This window comes from Vigna angularis, chromosome 6 (genome assembly GCF_016808095.1).
Source record: "Vigna angularis cultivar LongXiaoDou No.4 chromosome 6, ASM1680809v1, whole genome shotgun sequence".
Classification (NCBI taxonomy): domain Eukaryota; kingdom Viridiplantae; phylum Streptophyta; class Magnoliopsida; order Fabales; family Fabaceae; genus Vigna; species Vigna angularis.
Window position 1 is genome coordinate 22,407,017 of NC_068975.1, and position 9,977 is coordinate 22,416,993.

The 9,977-nt window shown below is 29.0% G+C and overlaps 1 long non-coding RNA gene across 1 annotated transcript; it reads left to right on the forward strand.

Annotated features, from left to right (window-relative positions):
• The first annotated feature begins 1,321 nt into the window (after nucleotides 1–1,321).
• LOC108342718 (uncharacterized) lies at nucleotides 1,322–2,239 on the forward strand. Its single transcript, XR_001833418.2, has 2 exons — nucleotides 1,322–1,433; nucleotides 2,017–2,239. It is a non-coding gene; the product is annotated as an uncharacterized LOC108342718 (long non-coding RNA).
• Nucleotides 2,240–9,977: the final 7,738 nt, after the last annotated feature.

The following is a 9,977-nucleotide window of genomic DNA, read 5'->3' on the forward strand; positions in this document are numbered from 1 at the left end:
ACAACAACATATAATATTAGCACCGAAATTCACTATAGATAGATATACAATAAGTACCTATGTTTTTCATTAACAGTATTCACACAGAATTTCAAGACATGAATAGTAATAAAAAAATACTAAATCATAATATAAAAGCTTAGAAAGGTTAGCTCCCCAACCTCAATTAGTGTCTCCTCTCATGGCTATTTATAGTCCAAAAATTTTACTAGACATATTGGATTCCTCAACAATGCCTTAAAATCTGAGTGTTTTATCCACTATCAATATTTTTATTTTTTTTTTAATTTTGTTAATTTTTTATTTATTTTTATTTTTTTTAGAAAAAGGTAGAAGAGAGTTTGAACCCATGTTCTTGAAATCACCAAAATTTTCTACCAACTAAGCTACCAAAATTTCTTATTTAGCTTTCCACATTTTATTTTTTACATAAACTTATTATATTTTCCATTCACAAAGAAATCTAATAATAAAATTGTTACTACTAAGGTAAATATTTTTCATGGGTTTTACAATATTTGATTAAGAGATTATCTAGACATTACTAAATATTCTAACTCACATAGATAAAAATATTTAAATAGTGAGAATCATTTAAAACTCCTATGATAAGAATTAATTTAAGGTTAGATAGAGCTCACCTTATTATATGAAATGTACAAATTAGGTCCTGTGTGGAGTTGGATAGAACTCATGTGTATGCCAAAATATATTGAAATCCGAGGTGAAGAATCTCTAGGTCTAATTCAATACATAAATATTTTATATAGGTAAAATTTTTAATTGCTATAGATAATTGTGTGTAGTGAATGAATTGTTTGAAATTGAATTTATATTAACTCTTTTATCTTTGTATAACTTTATTTCTTTTTAAATATAATAGCTTATCTTAGTTTACGGTTTTAACTTTATCTACTGTGATTATATATTTTGTCGAGAACATGGAATAGTGCAGGTTAATCAATGCAACAGTGAATTTGTCCTAGAAAGGTGTAGATAATGAAAGTTACCTCTTTTGTATTACTAAGAAATAAACTGTATTATGTAAATGAAGAAAATAATATTGAAATACATAGATTATATATATATATATATATATTAATAAAAATAATTCTACTAATCCAAAGTATTCAAAATAAAGGAGGTAATAATTACATTGAAAATTATCTATCTAATCTTAAATTCCAACTCCTACTTTAACGTGTATCTTTGTCTCTTATAATTTAATACACTTTATTAATATTATTATTACCATCATTTTAACTATTAATATCATTATTTTTTTTATTATCATTATAAATAATCCTCATGTACACAACTCTGTAACTTGAAAAATTATTCTAAAAATCCCTTTAAACACATAGACACACCAATGGCAAAAACTTCATTGTTTCCTTCCATGATGATTTTATTTCTCATAATATCTGCAACAGGTACGCTTCACTCTGTTCTTTTATACGGTTATTTATATTATTATATGAGAATTTAAGTACGAATATAAATTTATAAAAAATTAATTTTTTTTTTATTTTTTAATTTTAGACGAAAATTGAAATTAGTCTCTTTTTTAAATTTTGGACTAATTTAGTTCATCATCTTTAGAATTACATAAATTTAGTTTTTTAACCAAATTTTGTTAAGTTTGTTTAGGATTTCAAATACATTTTTCAATTAATATTGAAGAAAAAATATGTCAAACAATATAAATAACTCAAATATTATTATGAAATGTGTTTAAAAAGTCAAATAAACTTAATAAAATTTGGTTAAAAAAATTAAATTCACATAATTTTAGAGTTGAGGAACATTTAAAGTTTTGAAAATAGACTAATTTCAATTTTTATTTAAAATTAACCAAAAACATATTTAGCTTTATAAAAAATGATAAATTTTTATTTTTAGATTTTAAATTATAATTGATGTATATTATCAATTAAATTGATATGATTTATGTGAAATGCATAAAATAATCATTTGTTTGACTAATGATTTGACAAAGATGAACAAATTTTGTAGGTTTTGTGGATGCTTGTGACTACCCATGCCATGGCCGATTTGATTGTCATAATCTGCACTGTAACAATCGTTGCTTAAAGCGATGCATTAACTTTTGCTGCCTTTGTGAGTGCAGTGGAAATGAAAAACCTGAAATAAAGATGTAACAATTCCATGCCTTTGTTTTGAATTTATTAGTAATAAGAGAAGTTGAAGTAATAACATGTTCATTCTTCTTCATCAATTGCATTTCATATACCTCTTTCTCAAATTGCATCAAACTAAAACTAATATATTTTCCTCCAATAATTTCATATTGTTTACATATTAGGAGTAATAATAATAATAATAATAAATGTTACTTGAAACATTTTTTGATACATATACTAATTTTATTGGTCATATATGAAAACACATGCACATATATTTATTTATTTATCATAATAAAAAGAATAAAATATTATCATATAATTTTTATATCAGAAATAGTCAATTAAGTTTAAAAAAATACTTTTTAAATGATAAAATAATAAATTGAATTATATTAATAACAAATAAAATTGGTGAATAATTTTTTATATTAAAAAAAGGTTATAAAATTAATTTAAAAAATATTTACAAAATTTAAAAGATAAAAATAAAATATGAAATATATTTATAAAGAGTAAAATGAATATATTGGTATACATCAACCATTACAAAAATGAATTCTCTACCTATAGAATAAATGTAATTCTTGAGGTGATTTATTTAAAACAAATTATTAAGAGTATTATTTAAAAATAAAAAAAACATATATTTTACATGTCGGAATTTTGTAGTTTAATTATTTTGAAATGCTAACGACATTTTTCTATTCTAACATGATACACAATTATTATTTTTTTATTATATTTTATAAAAAAATGTATCTAAGCAACGTCTATAATCAAATAAAATAGTAGAACAAAAGTTATAACGAAATCTTAAAAACAATCTGACATATAAAATTAATAAAATAAATTAAATTTTATAATAAAGATAATGTTATGTAATACGAAAATTGGTGAGTCAAGCATACGTACAACCTTCATTAAATTTAGAGATATCATGCATATTAATTTGAGTATTAATTGTTTATTAATTCAAAAAACAGTATTAAATGTTGTAACTGTAGATTTTATTATTTTTACATAATGAAATTTTTTATTTAGTCATAACTACCTTTAACTCCTTTAACTGGTCTTTTAAAATATATTTATAATATTATATAAAGAGAATTTTGTATTTTCGTATATATAATTGTTTTCCCTTTTTATCCTTTAAATAACTATTTTTTTTTAAATAAAATAATTATTTTACTAATTTTACCCTTTAAATGACACCAAAAAATAAAAAAACATTCTATTTATAAGTTGCATAAATTATAGATATTAAGTAAAACAATCAAGCAAACATGAAATCAACTTCTAAGTTGATTTATTTATTTATTTATGTTACTTTCAGAAGGAAAAAAAGAGAAATATATTTATTTATATATAGGGGTTTGTTTATTTATGTAACCTTTTAAAATATACCAAAATTTAGTTGACAAAAATACTGTCGTATATTAAAAAAGGCATACTTCACTCACAGAAATATTTTAATAATTTTTATTTTTAATTTAAAATAAAAAGTAAATTTTGTTTTTCAAATATCCTTAATCTTAACATTTAAAAACCATAATATATGAAAGTATTTTTGTTAACTAAAGTTTGGTATACTTTTAGATGTTACCTAAGTTAACAATATATATATATATATATATATTATAATTAATTTATAGGATGTATATTGACGTGAATGGATGACTTTAAAAATTAAATTAATTTAAAAAATTAATGTCTAAAATAACGTGTAAAATGAAGGTATATTGACTTTTTAAATTTTATAAAATGATGGAAGTATAAAAATAAATAAATAAATATTATATATATATATATATATATATGAAAAAATATTTATGTATGTGGATTGAAAATTTTAAAATTTTATTTTGTAAATGTATTTTTATTTATGAAAATTCTTGAAATTGTAAAATTTCGGAAAATGTTATTTTAGAAGTGATAGTAGTTTAAAGATAGTGAGACTTGATTATTTTAATATTAAATGATTTGTTTATAAATAGGTTTGTTATAAACGAGTTTCATTATTTTAAAATATACCATCCCTCTCGAAACCACTTTTCTAGAGTTCTGCATTCTCTCTAAGAGTTTTAACTCCTGAGTCATCTCTTTGACGATTATGAGGTACCTAATCGACCACAACAACGAGGTCTAAGTTTCTAGCTGATCAGTTTCTTCAATAAAGCAAGTAAGACTCCTTTTTCTCTTTTCGTTTTTAATTAAGATCATGTTTAATGATCTCATGTCGCATGTGAGCTGTAATGTTCTTTCCTAGTTCTTGTTGAGTAGAGGTCCTAAGGACTCTGTCTAATCTCTGTTCGGTGTTTTGTACGTGTTTCTAGAGTTCCTTGAGCTCTAAGGAAGGATTTGATGTTTATAGAGCTCATTTGCTTCGGTTTAAGGTAAGGGAAGCTAGTGTTTTTCTTTTAAAATTTGAGTTGCAAAGTATGTTTTGATATTTAATAGTATGAAAGTTCAGTGTATGTTAATTTTGATGTTTGACTTGGGTGTTTTATTTTAATATGCATGCGTGATTGAATGAAAATGGTTGTACGAATCTGGTTAAAGGTGATTATTGTCTTGTGTGTGGATGGTTTTGTGAAGGTTGATGGTATGAAATTAATATAGCACAGAGGAAACAAAATATTGTTACCAATGGGAGCATTGGGGTCTTGAAGAAAATGATTATGATGATGTTACAAAATGAAGAATATGAAGCCCTTTGTTGTATGAAGTTTAAAAGCATTTATGTATAAAGAGAAAAGACTAGGACCGAGCAGTTAAGACCGAACGGTAGAGGGCATGTAATAGTTGAAGGCTGGACGGTGTATAGCAGTTCAGGCTCGAACGGAGTTGAACATTGGCGAAACTTAGTTGATCACCAAACAGTCACTAACACTGGCCGAACACAAGTCGAGGACCGAACGATGTTGAATACAGTTGAAGGATGAACACTGCTAAAAGCTTAATGGTGCATAACAGTTGGAGACCGAACGGTGTCAAACACAAGTCGAACGATATTGTGTCCAACTAACAATGTAGAAGAAAAGGTTAAGAGTTGGAAAGTTTACAAGTATTGAGCCGAGTGGTGGAAAGCAATGGGAAAGACCAAGCGAGGTATAACCAAGATCGAGCAGTTAGAACCGAACGCTGGAAAGTTGTGAGGAACCAAGCCGAACGGAAGAAGGTGATAAGGGGTTGAACCGAACGACAAGAGGCTGATCGAATCAAACCGAGCGACAGAAGGTGAAGAACTCGAGCCGACCGGTTGACGTGTTAAATATCCTAACCGGTCCATGTCTCGCATATAATCGATTATTACTTACAATAATCAATTATCACTGGCAATTGTAATGCGTCTTTTCATTTTCAGACCAGTAGATTATAAATCTCTCTACCAGAACCTTTCAAAGATAACTTTGTGAAATTGAGAATACAATGCTATTTGAGGAAGTTCCTAAGTGCTAGTTCATTGCTATTGTCAAGTCTTGTGAACAGGACAAGCTCGCGCTTTGTGTGTTAAAGGTCGGAGCGGTTCTCTTCAAGTTGGCAGAGCTGTTGCTTCTGGTTCGTTTGTCGAAGGAAGGTGTTTTTGTTATTGGTATTTTCAATCACTATATTGTAACTGTAAAAACTGTTATTAGTGAAAAGGTTAATCACTATTTATGGTGATTAACGACTGGACGTAGAATCTTTCGATTCAAACCAGGATAAAAATTATTTGTGTGATTTTTCCACTCCCTACACTCTTTATATTTTCTATTCATCAACTATTTGATAAAAAGTTTATAAGAAAATTAAAGGAACCATTTTTAAAGTGACCAAACAAGTTCTTTGTTTTTAACAATCTGTATCGAACTCTGTTTTAATATTTTCGCTGCGCAATATCGGTACCGATTGTTCCAACAATTGGTATCAGAGCTTGCTTTGATATTCTTTCAAATTTTTTGAAAATGGACGGTCATCAAAATCAAGTATATGCCGAGGGTGCTTCCATCAACAGACCACCTCTTTTTACTGGTGATAACTATGCCTTCTGGAAAGTCAAAATGAAAATTTTTATGGGGTCTGTTGACCGAGGCATCTGGGAAGCTGTACAAAATGGTCCCTATATTGCTAAAAGTACTATTGATGGTGTATAAGTAGAAAAACCATATTTTAATTGGACTAATGAGAAAAATAGAAGAGCCCAATTTGATATTAAGGCTCGTAATATTATTGCATCTGGTGTAGTGCTTGATGAATTCTGTAGAATTTCAGTTTGTAAGACAACACAGGAGATGTGGGAGGTCCTCAGAGTCACACATGAGGGTACTGATGATGTGAAACACGAAAGGATGAAGACGCTCATCCAGGAGTATGAAATGCTCATAATGCAGCTTGGAGAAACCATTTCTGATGTTCAAAAGCGCTTCACTCATATTGTGAACCACTTAACTGGTTGGGTAAGACTTTTGACACTGATGAATTAAATGTAAAAATTCTGAGATCATTGGACATGTCTTGGCAACCAAAGGTGACAACTATCTCAGAGTCACAAAACCTCACACAAATGTCGATGTCAATTCTATTTGGAAAGCTTCGTGAGTACGAGCTTGAATTGAAAAGATTAACTGCGGAAGAGGATCAAGGAAGGAAGAAGACTCTTGCCTTCAAATCTGAAATTTCTAAGGGAAAAAGTTCAAAAAGAAATGATGATGATGATGACTCTGATGGTGAGGAAAACATGAGCCTCATGATAAAGAAGTTTGCCAAGTTCATGAGAGCAAAAGGAAAAGATAAGTGCCGTGGAGAAAGAAAAGAAAACCAAGGTTCTCCATTAAGCGTCAAGTGTTATGGATGTGGAGAAAGAGGACACGTTAAGACTGATTGTCCTAAAAACAAAAAAAGTGAAGAAAAGAAGGAAAGAAGGTTTCCAAAGAAGAAGAATGCTTACATAGCTTGGGAAGAAAATGCTTTAACCTCTTCAAACTCAAGTGAATTAGATGAGGAAGCAAATCTCTTTCTAATGGCTGACTCAGAAGATGCTGGAAGCCAAGTAAGTGATTCTAGCTTTGAATCTAATGAGTTAGATTTAAAAAAAGCATTCTTTGAATTAATGACTGAATTTGAAAAACTTGATGTTGCACACAAGAAACTAAAGAAAGAACATAATGAGTTGAAATTAAATATGAAAAAGTATTACATGAAGAAGTAGTCTTAAGAAACAAAGTTAGTAATCTTGAAACTAAATTGTCTGAATCTAATGCAATTGAACAACCTGTTGAATGTTTATCTTGTAAGAGTCATATGTTTGATATTGACATACTTGAAAACTTACTTGCAAAGGCAACAAAGCCTAACTCGCATGCTAAAACCAACTTTAAAAGAAGCAATGTTAATAAAAACATGCATCATGACAAAAAGTCTAAAGTTAAGAGAACTCGTAGAGTTTGGGTTGAAAAAGCAACTTTTGTGAAAAATAAGGTGCATGATGTTTGCTGTTTTTATTGCATGAAGCATGGTCATACATCAAACAAATGCAACATTAAACATTATGGAATTCCAAATGGAAAATATGTTTGGATTAAAGTTGTAAAATGAAGTTTGGTTGTATGTACTAACCCCAAGGACCCATAATGAGATTGGGGACCTAAATTCTTGCTCAATTTGTTTTGTAGGAACCTACAAAGTCAAAGAAGTCATTGTGGTATCTTGACAGTGCTTGTTCAAGACACATGACTGGTGACAAGAAAATGTTCATCGCTTTTGAGAAGAAGAAGCAAGGTTTTGTAACATATGGGGATAACAACAAAGGAAGAATTATTGGAAACACATTGGAGGAGGAAACACATTGACCATTAAAGACGTATTATATGTTGAAGGTCTCAAACACAACCTCCTAAGCATAAGTCAGTTATGTGACAAAGGTCTCAAGGTAACATTTGAAAGTGATAAATGTACTGTTTATTTTAAGAATTCCTCTGATGTTGCTCTGCAAGGTGTTAGACATAATAATATTTATTTGATTGATATTGAAAGTGCATCTAGTCATAGTATAACATGTTTAGTTGCTGAGGAAAATCCTTGGTTATGGCATAAAAGAGCTCCACACATTCATATGCAACATCTAAATAAACTGATTTCAAAAGATCTTGTAATTGGATTGCCTAAGTTAAAGTTTGAAAAAGATAAATTATGCTTTGCATGTCAAAAAGGAAAACAAACAAAATCTTCTTTTTCATCCAAAAGCATGATCTCTACATCATAACCTTTAGAACTTTTGCATATGGACTTGTTTGGTCCATCTAGAATTAAGAAATTTGGTGGGAACTATTATGCACTTGTAATTGTTGATGACTATACTAGATTTACTTGGACCCTTTTTTTAACCTTGAAAAGTGAAGCTTTTAAAGCATTCAAAAATTTTGCAAAACGTGTTCAAAATGAAAAAGATTTGAAAATTAAAATTTTGAGAAGTGATCACGGTGGTGAGTTTCAAAATGAATCCTTTGAAAAATTTTGTGATGAGTATGGAATTACTCATAATTTTTCTGCTCCTAGAACTCCCCAACAAAATGGAGTTGTTGAGAGGAAAAATAGATCATTAGAAGAATTAACTAGGACTCTTTTAAATGAATCCAATGTACCTAAATACTTTTGGGCTGATGTAGTAAATACTGCTTGTTATGTGCTAAATAGGATGCTTATTAGACCCATTCTCAAGCTAACTCCTTATGAACTATTTAAAGGAAGAAAACCGAATGTGTCTCATTTAAGAATTTTTGGATGCAAATGCTTTGTATTAAATAATGTTAAAGATAATCTAGGAAAATTTGATGCTAAATCTGATGAAGCTATCTTCTTGGGTTATTCATTAACTAGCAAAGCATACAAAGTGTTTAATAGAAGAACCTTGATAATTGAGGAGTCAATACATGTTGTCTTTGATGAAATTGTGGACCTTGAGGTAAATCCTCTTGAGTCGAACGAACCTATTGCAGGAGATGAGGATTACTTAAGGGAAGCTCTTGAAGATATGTACTTAAACGAGAATAATCATAGAGAAACTCAAAATCAAGAAGTGGATCCGAAGAGCTACAAACAACCTCGCGGCCTCTCCTTGGACAGCATCATTGGAGACATTTCAAAAGGGGTAACTACTAGACATAATTTAAATAATTTTTGTCTAACAGTAGCTTTTGGGAACTCATTCCTAGAAAAGTAGATTATCAAGTAATTGGGACAAAATGGGTGTTCAAAAACAAACTAGATGAAGATGGAAATATCACAAAGAACAAAGCAAGACTAGTTGCAAAAGGCTATTGTCAAGAGGAAGGTATTGATTATGATGAGACCTATGCCCCGGTAGCTAGGTTAGAAGCAATTAGTCTTTTACTTGCATATGCATCATTAATGAAATTTAAATTATATCAAATGGAGGTAAAAAGTGCATTTCTGAATGGTTTTATAAAAGAGGTGGTATACGTTAGTCAACATCCTGGATTTGAAGATTTTAAATTTCCTGATCATGTGTATAAACTGAAAAAGGCATTGTATGGCCTTAAACAGGCACCTAGGTCTTGGTAGGAAAGACTTAGTACCTTTTTGATTGAAACTGATTTTTCTAGAGGAAAGGTTGATTCAACCTTATTTATTAAGAAAGTAGGAAAGCATATTCTACTTGTTCAAGTGTATGTTGATGATATTATATTTGGATCTACTGATGATTCATTATGTGAGGGATTTGCAAATATAATGCAAGGTGAGTTTGAGATGTCTATGATGGGTGAATTGAATTTCTTTTTAGGACTACAAATAAAGCAAATGGAAGGGGAACCTTTGTCTCCCAAACCAAAT